Source organism: Amia ocellicauda, chromosome 5 (genome assembly GCF_036373705.1).
Source record: "Amia ocellicauda isolate fAmiCal2 chromosome 5, fAmiCal2.hap1, whole genome shotgun sequence".
Taxonomy (NCBI): Eukaryota; Metazoa; Chordata; class Actinopteri; order Amiiformes; family Amiidae; genus Amia; species Amia ocellicauda.
In genome coordinates this window covers 27,246,488-27,268,209 of record NC_089854.1, presented here as the reverse complement: position 1 = coordinate 27,268,209, position 21,722 = coordinate 27,246,488, and the positions used below count along the sequence as shown (strand labels likewise).

The 21,722-nt window shown below is 38.7% G+C and overlaps 1 protein-coding gene across 4 annotated transcripts in view; it reads left to right on the top strand.

The window, feature by feature from the left end:
- Positions 1-21,722, top strand: part of rbfox3a (RNA binding fox-1 homolog 3a) — a 466,772-nt gene that overhangs the window by 132,446 nt on the left and 312,604 nt on the right. For all 4 annotated transcript variants that reach the window (XM_066704644.1, XM_066704645.1, XM_066704642.1 and 1 more), the window contains exon 3: positions 8,188-8,233. The gene's annotated coding sequence lies outside the window, so the exon portion shown is untranslated. The remainder of the gene's footprint in view (positions 1-8,187; positions 8,234-21,722) is intronic.

Sequence of the window (21,722 nt, the reverse complement as noted above, 5' to 3'; positions counted from 1 at the left end):
AGATAAATAAATAAATAAATACACATGAAGGGGAGGGAAAAATAGACCATAAAGGATTTTTTTTTTTTGCATCACCTCTCCCACATATGTTATTTACAGTTCCCAATCGTTGAAACAACACCAGCTTCTCTGTTAATTTTGTCAGTTTAGTATTTCAATAAATCACGTCTGACAGCTTTTGGTTTGGTGCATCACTCACAGAGCCCTGGCGGCTTGGATACACTATGCTCCTGGGGCTGCAGGCTCTCTTGGTATCCAAGCACAAGCAATCCTGGCTCCCCTGGGCTCCAACTCTGCACCCTGGCTCCTGTCACACCTAATCAGACAGCGCTCCTGTCTCACGGGGCAGGAGGCCAGGAGAACACCCATTTTCAGTGCCCAATGTAGAAGAGAAATCTTAAAATGCGTTGTAGATATGTTCATGGAGGAAATTAACTGCAGAATATATAGTCACCCATCCCTGAATGTATTGCACAATGTAATGGAGGTCGGGAAAGTCTTCAGGTGACCCACATGCTTTTCTATCCTTATTTTAGAGTCCATGTGCAAGTAGCAGCATTGTAGTGCAATGCAGAATGGAAGAAGAAACCTACTGAAAGTGTATAATGCAACCCTTTAGTTCGAATTCCTTTAAACAATCAGCATGTGCCGTTCCACATAAACATCATAGGTGTATAACGTTTACTTAAGAATATCAGGCAATGCATACAAACCGTAAGTGACTGTCGTTTATTTCAATCATAAACCTATCATTCTGGATCCGAGGAAGTCAGTCATGTGAGTAATGTTATAGCAACTGCATTAAATGTATACAATGTAGTCTACACAAGCATCCTTAATGCACCAGATCACACTAACCTGTTCTTTTTATTGCTTTTCAGTTCTAGCTGCAGTATCTGATTAGGACATCGACTTGGTCACAGTGTATAACAGCTATTCCAAGAATCAAACATACAATTCGGTAAAAAAATATATGTGTACCATGTTTATATTTTTCATAAATATGAAATGCAGGTTATTAGTTATGGGTGAATGTGGAATTCTGAAATACAGACTCATGGATTATATCAAGATACATTTAATTTATCAGCTTTCATGAGCTGTGAAAGCCACATTCTAGTTGGAGAAGTTTGTCTTTGCTATGAACACTATGCAAATATGATGGAAACCATATATCTGAATGAAAAACTGATTGGGGAAAGAATATGACCAAAATTGTATAGGAGGCTACATGATAGCTAAAGAATTACATTCAGATAGCCTGGCAATTTACTCTCTGTTTCATAAGAAAAATCGTGCAGAGTTTATAATTCGTGGAATAACTAGTGATTGTAACTGAGGAACAAATGTCTGGTGAATTTAATATTGAGGGACTAAAAGAAATGAATGCATAAGCAGCTGCACACCTTGAGAGCAAAACTGGATTCCATGGTCCTTAAAACAGTCTGATTAAACCTTTCAGATCTCAGAAGAATTACTGGCCCATTCAAAGTCTTTAGGATATATGTTTTGCATTTGAATAAGGAAACAATTTCACTGCACTGAAGTTCTATTAATATCTTGTTTCCAAACCCAAAGTTGGAATATACGTTTTATTAATGTGATTTAATGCTATACCGTAAAAAAGGTGCTAACGTGGAGTGTTTAAATTCTTTACTACAAACCCTGGTAATAAATTATGCAGTTTAATTTAATATGAGAATGCAGTGGTATTGGATGAAATTTATTTTCAGTAATTATTGCCTTTGAAAAACGGCTTTAATTTTCAGAACTCTGTTGACAGTAAAAGACAAGTCATGCCGTCCAGATGAAAGACCTTTACCTGTAATTCTTACGGTATTTGATTTTAATGCGGCATTTCTACTGTTTTATCTTTTTGCTCTTTGAAGTGTTAATATGCTAATTTGTCCATTTCTTTATTCAACATTAAATTGCTGGTGTTTTCATTCAAGGATACCTCACAAATGTGTATATATTTTCGCTGTGCTTTAAAACTGCTTCAGTTGTTAAATCTCTCAATTTCTTCTGCTTTAAAATGCCAAACATCCGCAATAAATTTATATATATCCTTTTGCGAAATAGTCTTATTTATTAAGCTACCTTTTTCTAGTGGCATAATCCTCCATATTGAAATCTTCAATTTGACAATTTATATTTGTGTTTGCATTCACTTTGTCAGGCAGAAATCACAAAAATTGGGCTTTTGAAAGATGGATGAGTTGTTTCCCCCAAGGGTAAAACGCCAGAGGGACAGGTATGCCCTTCAACATTGGCTGTCTCCTTCTTACTTTATAGCGCTACCCTCGTAGAAAGCCTAAGCCATAATTTGTATGCTACAGACACTGTGAGGGGAGGTATGATAATGAATACCAGGTTGAAGATTATCAACTTTTATTTTACAGAGCTGGAACTTTTTCTGCTGTGAGTGGAGAGCTGGCAAATATATGTGGGTGGGTGAAATGAACTACAGAATATATTCACCCTTACCTGAACTGTTGCCATGGAACATTGACTGCACAAAACACGTTTCGCTCCCTAGTTCACATTTGTGCTGTGTGCGTTCTGTAAAAGTTTGATACACTGGGCCCTTGGAAGTGGGCAGATGTGCTGTAATATTCATGTGCTTGGACTGAACTACTGTATTAGAATCTGCTGGCTAGGAATGGACTCCTGGAGACTGGATGTATTATTCCTGCACACGGGAACGTCTGGTTGTTGGGGTGTGGAGCAAATCAGTGCAAGGTATCACATGTGCTTTCAAGCTCTGGCATTCTGTATTCAGATCAGGTACTTGGGCTCATCTTAATGCACTGCACTTTGTTCTATGTATCCAAGTTGAAATATCAGGGCTTTGTTGACAAGTAGGCTTGGTCATACTTTTGTCTTTACTTGTAAATTTACATGGCAATCTTCTAGCCTTTAAACTTGATTTAACTTTTTCGAATAGAAGTATTTTCTCATAAGCTAATGTAACATGGTGGTATGCACAGCCAATCGATGTCACTGCAGGTAAAGCATGTCTGCATATTGGTGTTGGTATTCTTCACATATGTATCCACTTTGAGGCTTAGTAATGAATTGTGACCACATGAAATGGAGATTTGTCAACAGAAGACCCGCCTGGAGGTCACAGTCCTCTAGTGTCCGCTGGGATCTGCTCATGTGCATTATGCATTGTCTGGCAGAAATGATGTGATAAATTGAACGGCTTAAGGAACAGAGACGTGTGCATGCCACCCTGCCGCAGAAACGGTAACCACCATATAGTGCAATATAAAATAATAAAGATGATAATAATAATAATTGATAGCCACGTATCACTTAACATTACCTCAGTGTGTCCGCTCCCATTGCAGTTACATGTAAATTGCTTTCACACATTCTTCACTGTGAAAGACAGGAGAATCCCCAATGAGTCATCACGGGGCAGTCAAGTTAGGATTAGGACTTTGATGTGAATGAAATAGAACGGGAGATTCATCGCAGGGATCAAATGAATGAATTATGAAGGCAATTCACAAAGAAATACACCTATTCGCTGTGAAAAAAAGGGGTTCGCAATTTAAGATGATAAATTGCCTTGCTGTTGTTGGTTGCTTCATCCCACAGGCCACGGGTGTGGGAAATCCAAATCATAACGGTGTAATACACTAAGAAACGGCACAGCAAATGGCTTCCTTTCTTTCTCTCTTTTCTTTTTTTTTTCTCCGTAACACATATGAATATACTTGGAATGGACCAAACAGTATTAGTATACAATCTGCTTCTGGGTAAAGACATTTTAACAAGCATAGTTAAAGATGCAAGCCAGCTGAAACTGTGTCCTGGGATCACAGTATTGATCTGCTCTGAGACCCATAGAAACTGTGTACCTCATTGCCAATACAGAACACACCAATTGCAATGCATTAGTGTATAGTTAGTTTAGAAAAGGGGGTGGGTATGGAATAAGAAGACAAAAGTTTAGAGGGCATTTAAGTTGTATAATGAACCAAGGCAATCTCCTCAAAAGATTTAATTTGATTAGCTCTGTGAAATGCCCAGAAGCAATGGGACCCTAAGCCAAGGTTACTCGCACCTGCTGCAGAGAGGAGTAAAGCTCACTGCACTGATGAGCAAGACAGTCTAGCGTTCACACTCAGGACTGCTGAGGTGAGAGGCCAGATCTCCGGTCACCACTGCCCAAGGCAGCGCTCATCTGCTGGCGCTTCCTGAGACCTTGCTCTTCAAACTTCCACATCTCCACAGCTCTCTCGCGTTGAGTCAGGAGGAGTTTCCATGGAAACCAGGTTGGAGTTAGTGTACCCAGAAAAATGAACATGTCCCCATATGTTTTTCACCAGAATCAGAAATGTTTTAATTGCGTAAAATTAAGGAATCGCAAAAAGAAATGCAGTAGTATTGGTTTATTCGGTTAGTTTGTGAGCTATTTGTGATGAAAGACCATCTGTCAAGGCTTATTTTCCCTTATTTTCTTTCTCTACCACGCTGTTAAAGCACGTTGGGCTTTGACTCATGGAAATTAGGCTGTCTTAATTAATAACAATGCATCCACCTAACTAATCTCACCGTGTTGTAGAGCCTGTCCTTCCCATTAACTGGGACATGCATTATCCCCTGATCAAATTAAAGTTATTTAATTTTTGCTGTGCCTCAATGGATTACAAGAAGGAAAAAAAAAGCTCTAGGGGGAGGTGTGGGAATTGAGTAGGGCTGGGGGACAAGATATTATGCCTTCTAGTGAAGTTACGAAACAAAAATGTCTCCCTCCATTTATATTTATATACAATGATCTATATACAGTTAGGTCCATAAATATTTGGAAAGTGACACAATTGTCATCATTTTGGCTCTGTACACCACCACAGTGGATTTGAAAGGAAACAATCAAAATGTGCTTTAAGTGTAGACTTTCATCTTTAATATGAGGGTTGGAATTACACCCATTTTTATATGTGGTCCCCCCAATTTCAGGGTCTCAAAAGTATTTGGACAAACTAACATAATCATGAATCATGAATAATCATGAATTGAATTGTGAATTTCAATACTTGGTTGCAAATCCTTTACAGTCAATGACTGCCTGTCTTGAACCCATAGACATCACCAGATGCTGGGTTTTTTCCCTGGTGATGCTCTGCCAGGCCTGCACTGCAGCTGTCTTTAGTTCCTGCTTTTCTTTGGGTGTGTTTCCTTTCAAATCCATTGTGGTGGCGTACAGAGCCAAAATGATGACAATTGTGTCATTGTCCAAATATGTATGGACCTAACTACATCCATGTAGTTATTACTTGTACACTCAGGTATCTCTGTAGTGTGGTCTCCCAACTCTTCAGCACTGCAGTCCAAAGGAGTGTTTTTGAAAGTGAACTGTATTTCACACAAAGCACAGGAGCAGTGCACCACACTGGTGTGCACTGTGGGTCAGACTTGCTTTTAAAGTCTCCTGCTGAGGTATTTTGGACTGGGGATATGAACCGCCGGCCTGCTGTGTGGGCACACTCGGTGATTTCGCAGACTCTGATGAATGGTGGCACTGATGGGTCATTTGTCCCAGTGATGGAGTTAGTTGTTGCCCTTTGGGAGGAAGAAGAAAATAAAGAAAGTAACAGCAAAGCATGACGGATCACCGAACAGTAACACAATAAGTGGCTGCTGATCTGCAGTGGGCGCCTTGGCTTCCTCTGTGCTGACCCACTCTAATTGGGTATGTTTCAGTTTGGAGGGATGTGTCATAAACATGTGTAGGTCCAGTTGGAAACAAACTGGTAACTGATGCCGTGTACAGTACAGGTCAGACTGTTAGGAGGATTATGGAGAATGAAAGAGGGAACTCTTGGTTCAAGTTGAGACTAAACTACAAGGTGTGTTTGTGTGTGTGTGTGGCGGGGGGAATTAAGTTCAGGGGGATCAAAAGCAAACAAAATCAATTCCTTAATATTATATTATATAACATATTTTGAACATGATGATAAAATGAATCATGAATCAACTTCTCTTTTTGTTATCCTAAAATCTTAGTGTCTAGAAAGACCCTTTTCATATGATAAACCTCATGAACGGAGGTAATTTAATCCAGACAATGAAGGTCATCTTATCTCTTTCTGTTCTCATTTGGAGGCTGCTCTGTAGAGGTAGCTGTAACAGTGAGGGGAATGCAAGATGAAACTGAGCGTGTAAGATGGGAGCGACATTTTGCAAATATCGAAGTATGTCCTTTACATCAGTGTTAGAAACAATTTGCATATTTCAAAAAGGAACATTGTGACTTGTGCAAAGAACGCATAAAGGTTTCTTACTTTAAGCTCTTCAGAATGTAACAGATTGTTTGGGGGGGATTTATGAGAGCCAGGTCAAATACTGAGGATCTCCTAAAACCTAACATCAAAGGGGACCTCTTGTGGCTGACAGAAGAGTTGCACCAGACTTGTCCCTACCTCCTCCATCTCCGGTCCTTACATGTATCACATCAAGTTTGCTGATGCACTTTCTCTGCCTACTGCGCTAATGCTTAGACTTGACGTTTCACATTAGGAAAGCCTGCCCTCAGTTAAATGGCTCGGGATCACAAGGACAGCAGACTTAAGGTCAGTCCAAGTTGTATTTTGGGTAGTAGACATTTTCTAATATAAATATAGGTATACAAGCGAATACTGAATTGTAGAATACATCTTTTCATGGTGGGTCCTTAGTGGGTTGATTTATGGGTGAGTTATTCACAATGGAACCAACATCAGTCTTTTAAAGAAGCCGGGCATTCAGTAAGTAGGAGCATTTAATTCATGGCTCTTATAGGGCAGTAAGCTCTCTGGCTGGGCAGCGTTATAAAAGTGCCAAAATACAATGGTTCAGTCAGTACAGATAATAAAATAATACCCTTGTTGTTATAATTATAGATAGATCAGTATAAAGAAAGATGGAAATTACCAGTTGCACAGGCTTTGTCTCTATCAGTGAGAACTAACTGGCCACTTAGATTAATTTAAAGTACAATACATATTAACAGTGGCCATTAAGTAATGCCTTAAATTATGCTAGCTGGAAAGAGGAGAGGTTCTGAGTAAGCACACTATCTTTTCAGGAAAAGGAAGATGGATAATCATTTTTTCTGTGTTTGTTTTGCTTGTCTCTTTTGTTTGATACATTTATTTCTGTCCGTATCAGCACTCAAATGACTGTATTTCAGAGTGCATTTGCTTTGCATCCCATTTTCAGTAAGGGTGTGTAATCCAGTCTGGCAGTGTTGTGTATTTTTTTTTTGAAGTTGTTCTCAAGAATGTGGTCAAGGTAATCTCCATTCAAAGAAACCCTTTATTGAAAGAAACAGAAGAAAAGTTATTCTGTAAAGTAGTGTTCGGCGCCCTGTGAATGCTGATAAGGAAGGAGGGATTGCATTGCTTTCTTTAGCACGACAGGTCTGTCAAAAGCGCAGCCAGGATAGATGCGTTCAGAAGCAATTTGTTGATCAACAGATTGTTCGCATTGATGATATAGAGCCGAAACACTTGATTCTGACACGGATTGGGGGATCGGAGATGAAATAATCTGATGGAGCAGCTGACGTGACAGAAGCCACATTAATAGCGGCATATGCCTGGGAAAGAAAAAAAAAATAGCACAGTACCAGCCAGCAAGTGAAAAAAAAAGAACCTGCCAACAATTACTTCAATGCCAGTGGGACAGCTCCTGCTCATTTACAGCATTACAACATTAGACACTTTTTATCAAGGGGCTTGGAGGGGGTAAGTGTAGAGGGTGGCATTTTATTTCCCCCCTGAGTCCACTAATACAAGGTATCTGTGCTACACAATAATCATTACTGTATATGTATCAATTAACAGGAGACTTGTGAAATCTCTTTGTCTGGCTGGGGGAAAAAAAACAAAACCGAGAAAAAAAAAGAAAAACGGATTTGCAAAATTGGTAGAGATAAGGGTGTCAGGGATGGTGTTTAAACAGAAGCTGATCAGATATGAGCACATACTGTACAGCTCTTCCAAGTGTCTTTTCTTGATTCCTTGAGACAGCCCTTCCTCCCTCTCTCTCTTCCTTTTCTCCCCCCCTTGGTCTGTCTTCCCTTCTTTTTAAGATTTTATTTATTTATTTGTCTTGTTTTGTTCATGCGTTGGCTTTGCCCCCTCCCTCTCTTCCTTTTTCACAGCGGAGTTTTTTTTTTCTCTTGTGCAGGTTCCGAGGAGAAGACCATAGCAGCTCTCACCCCTGTTATCCCACTGTGAGTATTATCATGTTAATGTTTTTTTCTTTTTTTCTTTTTTTAATTGCTTTTATTTTTCGGCGGTGGTGTGTGGAACAAGACGTTAGCACAACACAACAAAGAGAACGAGAAAGAGAGAGATTCCTGTTCAGTTGTAAGGGCTCGCTGAGGCTTGGAAGTGTTTGTGAAGGGTGCTGGTGATGCTGGAGGGGGGGGGGTGTAGGGGATGGGTGGGGAGGGGGGTCTCCTTTCAGTGTGAGCGAGCGGAGAGAGTTTCCGTCTCTCCGAAATGATTTGGTTGCTTCTGACAGACTAGCGGGACCGTAGCCGGTGGAAGTGGTGGATGTGACTTTTTGGCTCGTTTGCAAAGATAACTACTGGCATTTTGATCATTCCTTTCTTCTGTTCTTCTTTTCTGTCCATTTCTTTAAAGTGTTTCCTCTTTCATCCTTTGCTTTTATGGTCTCATTTTCCCTCCTTTTTTCCTGTAGCTCGAAATAACACCCATAAACACCTGCATGCTGTTTTTGTTTGGTTTTCAGAACTGTTGAGCACATTATCATGTTAAACGGCACGGTGTGAAGTAAACCAAATGAGTGTGAGGGTTAGGTATGGTTAGCGTTGCCCAGGAAGATGTTAGTGACACAAGGTAACAAAGAATTGACTGAAATCCACATGAGAGCTCTTTCTTAGGGCACATTTCCCATGTAAAACGGCAGTAATGCGACAGTACTTTAATATTACTTTTGCAAATTCGTCTTGAAGTATGCTGGCAGTGTTAAAACAGAAACATTGTTCACAGCTGCCCCTTGTTGGTGTCCAGTTGGTGATGTTTACTGACACATAACTGTGGTCTCAGTGGTGAGCCCTGCCAACTGATCTTCAGACAAACACCTGTAATTATTAATGGGTTATGTCCAGTCAATGATAGCTTTACAAATTGTAGTCCAACCCCTCCTCATGACAGACGTCTTTATTCTTATATCCAAAATATCCGGGAATCTTTTGATTTTTTTTTTTTGGAAGAAGAAATATATCCATTCTTTAACTAAAATTTAATTCACGTTTATGATGAATATAGTATTTCGGCAATGGAGTAATGTTAAGTCTTTTCCATGTGTTTCTGGATTAGGAAGCTATTCTGCAGTTATTAGTAATGCTCAGAGCAGAGGATTCTAAGGTGTAAATACAATCTGAGCTGATGAACAGGTAAGGGTGCAGTTTTGGCATTGCGGATCCATATGTACGCTGTGATGGCTTGTCATTTGGTTTTGTTTTCTTGGACTCTTAAGCGCAGAAGCTCTCAAGCTCTGCCAATGCAAAGTAATCTATAGTAAAATGTTTAAACTTCCCATAAAGTTAATAACTGTAAGCAGACTCTGAAACCGGATGACGTTTTCATTTGATTATGTCCACATCTATATGTGTGTTAACCTGCAGAGTTTTAGACATGCTGTCGAGGTAGAGCCTGAGCAAATTAGCTTGTACAATTGATTAATAACAAAAGAGAGGTTCCTGCTCTGAATTCACATAGAACTGGAGCTCTGCTGTAGTGTGAAGAGCCAAAAAAGAAACTGTAGAGGTTAATAGATCAAAGAGAACCTAGGTAAACAATTAATTGCAAGTACTGATGCTGAGAAATAATTAATATACTTTGATTATGTTCTTACACTAAGCTAGGGATTTTTTTATCTCTTTTCTTTTCCCATTATGTCAAACACTGAGTCGTGCAGCCAGGCACAAAAGAAAATCTACTTTAAAAGAACCAGCATTTTTCAAATTCAGATATCATCCTGGCACACATTTATAGGAGGCATTCACTAACTTACATGCTCTTCAGGTGTGCTCTGGAGAATTCATTGCAAATACATTTTAGAAATGAGAAGAGAGAAATCTTTTTAATGTTCTTAGCCTATATATTTTCCTCATTATCATAAAAGCCAAGTGCCTTTTATTTATTTATTTATTTACATTTGTCCAAAAAGACACTATAGTTCTCAGATGAATATAGCGTGTCTGTTCAAATGTTCAGTCCTTTTTCAGTCGTGTGTATCTCTATAATTTCTGTACCTGGACACTTAAACGACCACTACCATTGTGTAAAATTAGCGCCTTGCTTTAAATACACTGCATCCTACCTCACTAGTGTTTTGTTAACATGAGCCTCTGTATCTGTCACTTTGAGCCCAGTGTGCACCGTTCCACATTGCAGAGGCACTGTGCCTACGGTGAGCCAGCAATTTATTAAGCCTGTCTGGTGTCACTTTTGGTTTTCTCTATGAAGAATCGCATTACAGCAGAGTGTCAGGTCCCCGGAGTATTAGTGCTCTGAAGTGTCCTTTATAAACTCTGCTCAGGAAGTGTTTTGCTAAATTGTTTGGAAACACAAGCTAATTTGATCATCTAGATCTCACAGCAACTTTTTTGAGATCTACTTATTTACGTGTATCTGCTCTCTTGTAATTCTGCTGTACTCGGTGCGTTTGTGGCAGACACCAGAAAAACAACAACAACAACAACAAAATGCGAGGTCTCTCTGGGTCAGATAAAATAGTATGACTTTTAATTTGGTCTCATGTGAGAAGCTGATGCAAGGGATGGCAATTTCCAACTTGTTTCTCCTCATTTTCCCAATCATAAATAAATTAATAAATGTGGCACATTCATAATTTTTTTCCAAAAATAGCCGAGCCTCTGAGCATTATAAATTAAACACGGGAACTGGAGATTTAGTGAACTTTGTTTTGAGAAAAAGCCAAATGTATTTTTTAATTCCATTGAAAACAAAAAAGCAATTGACCTTAATTTGACACTTTACAATAAGTATATCAAATGCGACATATTACAAATAATACATGAGCAGAAAGAAGTGTGTCATTTGGTTAGTTAATAACACAAATATAAGATTCAAGTTTCTTTCATGTTCTGTTACAATTAATACTAGTGCTACAAACATGTCATTGTCTTAGGATGCTTCTTAAATCTTCTTTATTGAAAAAAAAAGATGTAAGTATTGACAATCTTGGTTTTGATCTTAAAGACACTGGGGGAAAATGAGATTCCTGTTGATAGTTTTTTTTCTTTTCTTTTTTAGTCATGGTTTAATATTTCCTTTTAATGAATATATAAAATGAAAAGTATTCATCTATACTGGCTGCTAGGACACCACAATTTATTGAAGAAAGGTCTTTTTTAACCAGAGGCTAGGAAAACTACAGAATCTTTAGTTCCTCCTCAGTCAGATGTTTGAAATGGCTCTCCTTTGTAGTTTGGAAACTGCAATGTAATAACTTCACGTGGTATGTTTTTATGTGAAGCTACAGCTGATTTTTTTTCTTTGTATTTATTTATTGTTATTTAAATGTGAGATTAAGCATATTTGTAGCTTGCATAATATTCCAAATGAAGTTTGGATGTTTTCTTTAATATCTCGTAAAAGCTTTCATTTCCACAGAAGCATTATTGGTCCTTTATATGTATAACTTATGGAACAGTTCTTGTCTCGAGTTCTGTTGCTTTGCAGTTCAAACACGTTGTGACTTTTAGCCTCAAGAAACTTTCAATGGCATTAAGAAGCAAATACAAAGTATCTAGAATCAAATAATTCAGTGTATTGGTACTCTATGATGTGTGACATTTGTTATGCAGCTAAAAATCATTTCCATAAATTTTAATAAGAATCAGAACTTGATCTCGCCATTAGAATGGATACATGTCCCTTCCCTGCTCCAGTTTGTTTTGAAACACATGCTACCTGGGACATAAACATGAACCAGACATTTGAGAATCTGAAATTTGGCATTTGTCTTTTAGCAACGTACAAAGAGTATTCAAAAAAGCAAGTGACTTTAACTGTCGGAATAAACTTTCTTTTTTTTTTCTCTCCGGTCAGTTAGAATGTGAATGCATGTTGACGATCCCTTATTTATAGTGGATGATGAGCCTCCTGTGAGACAGATCGATAAAGTTAGCGAAGATAAATGAGAACCATTCTACCAATTATAGATGATTAGGTTACCTTCTACCAATCAGGATCATGAAATCCCTAGTGTTTGTGAGGCGACGGCCGCTGCATGAAATGGGCATGAAAGTTGGACATAGAGATCTGGGAAGAATAATAATATAAATAGTTGGTGGATAACAATTGCAATGATGGTGATATAAATAGCATACACACTTTACAGGGCAGAACACAATAGGCACTACACAGTAGTTAACTGTAATTAAATGTGTTAAGGCAAGAAATGTCAGTAAATGCCAGTTGCTGAAAAGAGGATATATTAAAGCAATAAAACCCAACCCATAGGGCATTGATAACATGAGTTCATGGAAAAGAATCGTGTATCACATGAGTACATATGCGTGTGTTGTATATATTTGTAGAAGATGGATTCTTTGTTGAGATTGATGTTCACATTGTTTTGTGTTGCTGTGAGTAAAGTGGGATAAATATTTTTTCTTTATTAAATACAATCAGTTACCAAGACATCATCTGATTTAATTTGATGAAGTCTTCTACTGTTAGATAGTCGGCATGAACTGCTCTCTCCAAGCCCATGTTTGCACTGCACAGACTAATCTTCTCTGTTGGTGTGAAAAACATTTGAAATGGGTCCGCTCTGCCCCACGAATACGTTTTTAATTCAGTGAAGAAGCTGCAAGAACAGGTGTTGGAACTGAATGAGAAGTTATTGTAGTACCACTTAAAAGACGAGGATACAAAAAAAAAAAAAAAATCAAGAGGAGGAAAACAAAGAACAAAGTACAGTATTTGGTGTGCGGTATTTAATAACATTTTCATTTAGTTTTTTTCCTTAATTTCCACTGTTTATCACTGACAATGAGTTAGAGTGCCGGAATTAAGAACTTGAAAACATCTATTTATCAGGATGCCTCCTTTAATGAATGCAATATTTCTCTGATAATTAAGACAGACCTGCTCACTTCAACATGCCCAGCTAGTGTTAAAGGTAAGTTATAATGTATGCAGTGGGGTGCATCTCCTTGCTGGGTGTAGTGCACATGTTCCCTCAGACTCCCTGCCTCATTAGTGGCAAAGCTGCACCTGGAGAAGGGCCATGGCCTGACCGTGAGTGATGCTCTCTCCTGAGCCAGGGCTCTGCCCACAGAATGACACACGTGTGCTGCTCTTAAAAGGCCCAAGCCCTCTGTGGTTTTACTTTATAGTTTTTACTTTTTTCCCACCCCCCCAGCCCCCACTCGTCTGTGTCGTCCTGAGAGCTGCGTTTGTGACCTCACTTAAGATTCATACCGGTGATGGCTGGTGTCTTAAGGAATGGCCACGATGCAGAGGGGAGCACAAAGTTACGGCGCAAAGTAATTGACATTTCTGTCAGGTCTTTAATGTGAGCATTCCCAAGCACTCCACGGGGTATCTATAAGGTTAGTGAACCTATTCAGAGTATTCTAGCAAACAAATCACAGTTATGGTGCCGGCGCTACCATTAGTGACACCATAAATTATTTAACACAGGCTAAAGTGGTTATAAAAGTTGGAGTTGCTTTTTTCTTTGAGCCCTTTGGCTAGTCGTATATTTAGCATGGAATATGTGGCTAGTGGGAACTTTGTTGTAAAAAACAGATTCTGGGAGGCGTTAGTAGAATGTCCAGAGCTTTCCTCGCCATCCCAGTGCCGTGGTTAGTGTTGCTAGTAGAACAGCACCCCCAGTGGACAGAGTGGCAGGCTGGATCATTCAATCAAGGTTAGAAAATTATAAAAATAGAATGAGGAGAATATAATTTGGTATACTACTGTTTGCTGTCTTCCTGTATTTTTTGCAATGTGAATTAGGATATAAACTGCATGTTTTTTAGTTTTGTTTTAAACATGCAAAGATGGGTGGACAGGGATGTAGGGTGGCTGGTATTTGAGATTACTATGGAAATCCGAGCAGATCTAGATTAGATACAGATATGGGCTGAGGCATGTCAAATTAGATAGAATATTTGTAAATGCAAAGTGTTACAGGTTGGGAATAAAAAATCATATTGGTTGAAAACATAAACTCTGTAGTGCAGGACTGGAAAAGCACTCTGTGGGGGAAAAGATTGAGGTGTTTTCTGGGATGTATTACTGTAATCATCTAGGCTCAGAAGAGTAATCAAAAAGACAGAATATAAGTGCAGAGGGGTTACAGTAAAGTTGTACATTGCCCTAGTTTGACTACATCTGTATTCAGTTCTGGAAAGCATACAAAATAGTGGCCTTAGAGAAGGTTCAAAGAAGAACAACTTATTCCTAGACAGAAAGGTGTGGGTTATGTGAAGATTGAATGAGCTGAATCTTTTTAGTTTTCCTGGACGTCAGCCGAGGGTGACTTGATTGAGGTCTTCAACATCTTGAATGCAATAAAGAAAAGGTTGATTCCACCTGTTACTTCAAACTGAGTTCAGCTGAATGTGGGAAGATAAATGGACAAAAACAGGTTTAGAATAGAATAGAAAAACTTTTTTTACCAATTACCAAGCAATCTATTGAATCCAACGGGGGCATCTTTCATATTAGTATCATATCACGTTAGTAACCAGAATGAAACCATCTATGATTAGCTGTAGGGCCTGTACTTGTTCTGAACTTGTAATTTTTATTCTGATGGTCCTAGGGAATGCCGTGTCTTGTCCTAAGAGAATCAGACTCCTGTCAATTTCTACCTTTGGGATTTGAGAGAAACACATTACTTTTAGAGTCATGACATACAGACATTGCCTGAGATCATGGTCTTGAACACAATAAAGCTTCAAAACTATACTCAAGAGTGGGTACGAGGAGTTGCCTGTGTGGAAGATTTTATAGAGTCTGGAATAGTGTGTGTAGTAAAACACTACAATGCATCTTGCCCCCCAACCCAAAGTGTCTAAGTGGGACATCAGCAGACTATCCATTCTGCTTTTCCTTGTACTGAATTCAGAAGTACATATAATCAGGAAACCATTTACTTTCATTGCCAACTGGTAGCATTTGGCAGTTCAGGATAACTAAGAATGAATACGTAGCAATGCATTTTTATTTTTATTTTTTTTAATGAGTAAGCTGTTAATGTGTCTAATGTCAATTGCAAGTGCATTCATGCAAACACCCGATTGGTTGTATGACAGATAATGGCCAATGATTTAACAATATGAATATACATACAGTATATGAGTATGGCAAGATCAAACTAAATTAATAAGGAAACTAGATTTCAGGATTTGATATGAGGTAAAAACCTACAAATAAAGCAAACAAAATCATTCCCTTCTTCTGTGTTTTAATGGAACTACATTTTAATGGATCAACTAAAAATTACTGTGGGGGTCACCATCTCATGTCTATTATAATGGTTCTATATTGCCTTCAGAACAAGTAGACAACAATAAACCATCCTGGGATGTATCTTTACCTGTATTATTGGTGCCATTAGTGGTTTGTTTAAAGCATTTCCTAATAGTACAGGACATATAACATGTATTGTTAAATTATATGTATTTAACCAAACTCTCAGTTTAAAGGTCAATTTATTTTTATCAAAATGTACTTTAATAGAATGTATTATAAACATGCAGTGTATAGCATATGCAGTATATCAGTTCACAATGATTATGATAATAATAAACACATCTCTGGACTGCAGTACCAGCTAGTTATAAATAACTTTTTTTTTTTTTTTTTTCGTCTTCCTTGAGATATGAGTGAATTTCATGTAGCAGAATCAATTTCCACTGTCACTGTTTGTGCTGGTATTGCTAGCTATGATATGATCTCAGTTACATATTTTTAGAGGTCAGAGCAGACACCGCTACAAGGTCAAAGAACCTTGATCGACAGTCTTTGTGTTAGCTGTGGGAAACAATTGCTCCCCTGGGATTCGCAGGAATTAACCCATTGTACGGAGAAAGCTTTTGTTGGCAAACTCACCTTTTTTGTTCAAAGCTTCACGTATAAAAGCCAATCAGATGTTCACTGCTTATCCTCCTGATTGACAGCTTTTCATCAACCCCTTGTGGCAGAATTGTTCTTGGAGGGGGAGGGAGGGGGTGAGGAGTGGGGGCACACGTTTCACCAGAAACGAGCATTTGTCAGTAACAGGGATGAGTGCTATGTGTGTTATATCCGATGAGCATTAACGACCGTAATTGTCTTACAAATGTGCTGCAGATTGTTAATGTACCGAAAGGCCTTGTTGTTCAGTATTGGCCGCGGAAGGTATAAAGTGACACTGTTTGCTGGCTGACACTTGATCCTTGAGCGCTGAGCATATGGCCTGGAGCAGAATTGGGAGAGAGGTCTGCTATTGCGGGTTCTGTTTTTTGTCCGTGTGGATTAGTACATGACTTGGCTTCCAGGTATCTGCTACAGGAAGAGAGTACAGCCGCCAGCATGAATATTCAGCAGGCGCTCTGGTCTTGTTGACCCTTTCTGTTTGTACAGCCAGCCAAAGCAGAGCTGGCAAGCCCGGTGTCATTGTGAGGCCCGATCAAAGAGATTCCTTAGATGGGAGACACCTCACAAGGTGTGCTTAGAAAAGATCCCTCATCCCATCAACGTGTGACTGCGTACACAAACAATCCGAGGCGTTCCACAGCTTTATCAATTATGCATTAAAGACTTGTAAATAATAAAGTGTGTCAGGGTCTCTTTTCATTCTTTTATGTATATTCAGAAAATAAATGATGCAGAAAAATGAGACTGGGAAACTCAGATTTATCTCTAAAAGCAAAATAAGCACACACAAAAAAGCAGAATATTTAAAACCTTCACTTACACATTAAAAAGCACAGCATTTTCAGGCCTCAGATATATCATTTACACATTTAAGACTCGAGAAAGTGCAAGTCATTGATATATGATTCACACAGGAAAGGAGATCCACAGAACACAAGGGTGAAGGCCGAACACCCAGGGGCCAGTAAGTCTTGAGCTCCTAGCAAGCAGGAGCGTGGGCTGGGCTGGAGACGCAGCTGGGCTTGTTAATTTCTAGACCATTGTTGAGCAGGGGAGAATTGCTCCATTGCTCACTTCTCTGATGTTAGGGCTAATTGCCCTTTTTCGTGGGTGGGCGACTTCTAACGCTCGATCATGCCGAAAAGCCATCGGACACGCACACGGAGACATGCACAGAGCATAACAAGGCTTGTGATGGGCATGTCTCTAGACCTGAGACACAGAGCAAGCAAATGACAAACATGCAAGACATGACATTAAGATTTAGATGCATAAATCAAGTATATCACATAAAAGATGCAACGATGCAACTTTACAGATGTGACATGGAAAAGAGAAGGTGTACAGTGAGAGAAAAAAGTATTTGATCCCCTGCTGATTTTGTATGTTTGCCCACTGACAAAGAAATGATCAGTCTATAATTTTAATGGTAGGTGTATTTTAACAGTGAGAGACAGAATAACAACAAAAAAATCCAGAAAAACGCATTTCAAAAAAGTTATACATTGATTTGCATGTTAATGAGGTAAATAAGTATTTGACCCCTTCGACTTAGTACTTGGTGGCAAAACCCTTGTTGGCAATCACAGAGGTCAGACGTTTCTTGTAGTTGGCCACCAGGTTTGCACACATCTCAGGAGGGATTTTGTCCCACTCCTCTTTGCAGATCCTCTCCAAGTCATTAAGGTTTCGAGGCTGACGTTTGGCAACTCAAACCTTCAGCTCCCTCCACAGATTTTCTATGGGATTAAGGTCTGGAGACTGGCTAGGCCACTCCAGGACCTTAATGTGCTTCTTCTTGAGCCACTCCTTGTTGCCTTGGCTGTGTGTTTTGGGTCATTGTCATGCTGGAATACCCATCCACGACCCATTTTCAATGCCCTGGCTGAGAGAAGGAGGTTCTCACCCAAGATTTGACGGTACATGGCCCCGTCCATCGTCCCTTTGATGCGGTGCAGTTGTCCTGTCCCCTTAGCAGAAAAACACCCCCAAAGCATAATGTTTCCACCTCCATGTTTGACGGTGGGGATGGTGTTCTTGGGGTCATTCCTCCTCCTCCAAACACGGTGAGTTGAGTTGATGCCAAAGAGCTCGATTTTGGTCTCATCTGACCACAACACTTTCACCCAGTTCTCCTCTGAATCATTCATATGTTCATTGGCAAACTTCAGACGGGCCTGTACATGTGCTTTCTTGAGCAGGGGGACCTTGCAGGCGCTGCAGGATTTCAGTCCTTCACGGCGTAGTGTGTTACCAATTGTTTTCTTGGTGACTATGGTCCCAGCTGCCTTGAGATCATTAACAAGATCCTCCCGTGTAGTTCTGGGCTGATTCCTCACCGTTCTCATGATCATTGAAACTCCACGAGGTGAGATCTTGCATGGAAACCCAGACCGAGGGAGACTGACAGTTATTTTGTGTTTCTTCCATCTGCGAATAATCGCACCAACTGTTGTCACCTTCTCACCAAGCTGCTTGGCGATGGTCTTGTAGCCCATTCCAGCCTTGTGTAGGTCTACAATCTTGTCCCTGACATCCTTGGACAGCTCTTTGGTCTTGGCCATGGTGGAGAGTTTGGAATCTGATTGATTGATTGCTTCTGTGGACAGGTGTCTTTTATACAGGTAACGAGCTGAGATTAGGAGCACTCCCTTTAAGAGAGTGCTCCTAATCTCAGCTCGTTACCTGTAAAGAAGACACCTGGGAGCCAGAAATCTTGCTGATTGATAGGGGATCAATTACTTATTTCTCTCATTAACATGCAAATCAATTTATAACTTTTTTGAAATGCGTTTTTCTGGATTTTTTTGTTGTTATTCTGTCTCTCACTGTTAAAATACACCTACCATTACAATTATAGACTGATCATTTCTTTGTCAGTGGGCAAACATACAAAATCATCAGGGGATCAAATACTTTTTTCCCTCACTGTAGATTGAAGAAAATGCAAACATCTTGTTGAGGCCTTCTTTGAATAGTGATTCCATATGGGCTGATGGTGATGGTACCAAATATGTCTGTCTATGTACATACTGTGGGTCTACGTCTTTTCATCACACACACTTCATCACAGGGTACAGTTCATCACCAGCATCAATTCTCTTATGATTTAGATCAAATATTCTTTAATGTCCTGTGATTCCAAAACAGACTTTTATCAAATCCAACATTGAGGGCAGTTTTGGTCTGTTTTTCAACTCTTGGTCTGTTTAATTTCACCCAGCCCTTAGTTCTACTGTTTTTCAACACTTAAATTTCTCCCCTTTTAATCGATGAATGCATCACTCAGTCTGCAGTCAGTATGAAGGAAGCTGTTTACGTATGATCTAATATTCCAGTAATACATATTAGGAGGAGTACTTACATATGAACCAGCATATATACATAATGTGCAGTACACCAGGTGAATGTTTGTAGTTTGTGGTCACTCAATGTTAGTTTTTGTTGTTGTATTAAATAATAATAATTAGTCGAGAGAGAGACAGGGAGGAGGGGGGTGTTTAAAATAGGGCTATAGCCCTATTATTGATGCTTTATATGTTACAACGTTAAAAAGTATATAAATATTTGATTAAACTTGTATTATTCGAAATTTGAAATACATATTTTACTTTGTACTTCATACAACGTGAAGCACTTTTGAAATGGCTCTGTCTGACTATTACAGCTGCGTACATCAATGCAGAAAATGTGCTTTTCTACAGGGCTGTTTGTGTTGCATTTAGCAGCCTGGCAGTGTCTTTATTCCGTGTGCCTGGGCAGCTGGGTGGAGGGCGAGGGGCTCTTGCAGTCCTGTATAGATGCTAAATTGTAGTGCCAGCAGCAGTCTAAACTCTACACCAGCAACACAGCTAACACACAACACTGTGGCAATGTGTGTTAGCTGTGAATTAAGCCTGTCACCAGCCCGACACCTATACAAAATATTGAATTCAAAAGGAAAGTTATAAACTTGCTGAGCCGATCAGAGGACAGGCAGACGAGCTAGGTCACCTGCGATCCTTCAATTGTTTATCAAAATGTGCACATATACATAAAGAAGAAGAAAAAAGAATAATAAAATTAACTTTTCGCAAAATAAACTTTGTAAACTGGAGTATACATATGCACATATGTAGGCAGACACAACATTACAGCCAAAATATTCAAGCGCTTTGAAATGGCTACGTCTATTACAACTGCGTATCAATGCAGAAAACACGCTTTTCAACACTACAGTGCCTTGCACTAATATAAAACAACTGGCATTCATGATCAAACAGGTGGCTGCAGGCATTGATCCAGAGACCCGGGTTTGCAACGTGATCAGGATTGAATTCCACAGGAAAGTTAGAAACTTGCTGAGCCAATCAGGACAGAATAGATCAGGTGCAAATCTGCTAATACAATGAAAATAATAATTATTACAATAATAATAATAATAATAATAATAATAATATTAATGATGTGTAAATCACGTGTTTCAGGAATCAACGCGAGTATAACAATGACTAGTGCTATTACAAAAATTTGAGGTGTTTACAGCTGAAATGCACTATATGTATTTAATTAAAATATTTATTAACATATAAGAACGGATATGAGGGAGAAAATCATATGCAGAGATATTTACTTTTAAATTGCAACAGCTGCACAGCGGCTATGGTGGTTCTAGTGTTAAACTGTTTTTAATGTTATTGTCTGCTCCTTTTATCTGACCTATTTATTTATTGTATTATATTGTGTGAATAAACATATTTTTTAATTACATTTCAATATTCTTACTTTAACCAAAGGGTACCTGTGGGGTGGTTTCAGTCTTGTTAAATGCTCTATTTCACTTATATCCAACATCGTATTCATCTATGTAGTTATTTATTTAATTGTTCGCATATATACTACAACGAAATAAATAAATGCATAGATGAATAAAAAATGAAATAAATCAAAATATATATTATCTATGTATTTATTTCATTTTTGTATTTATTAATTCATGTAGGCCTATGTATTTAGTAATTTATTTATATATTTATGATTGCACAAATTGCCCTCCGTATTTATTTACTCAATTGAAAATGAACTTTGACCGACTACAACTGCAGGTCTAAAAGTCTGTTTTTGTCATAGGACATTAAGGATTATTCGATCTAAATCAAAAGAGACAGACCGTGTGTAATTTGTAACTAAATAAGCATATTGCTGATGAATATGCAAAATGGTGATGAACTGTAGCTGGTGATGAAATGTGCGTGACGAAAAGAGGCCCTGCCATATAGGGTGGTAACATTGTAGACAGGAGTTTGGGCACTTATAAAGCACTAATATAAACAATATACAGCACATTTCATTTTCACACCTTAATATACTCTGTATACAATAAAGTTGCATTCCTTTGACCATGATCATTATAGTTTTGTTTTAGTTTTTTTATTATTATTATTGTCACCAGTAACCCCTTAATTCTCCTCCAAAATACATGGGCGGACACACGGTTACTTATTCCAAATTTGAAATCCCTACATAGACTTCATACAAGGTAGAATGATTAAGTATAAATTATCAAATTCAGTGTATTAGAAACCA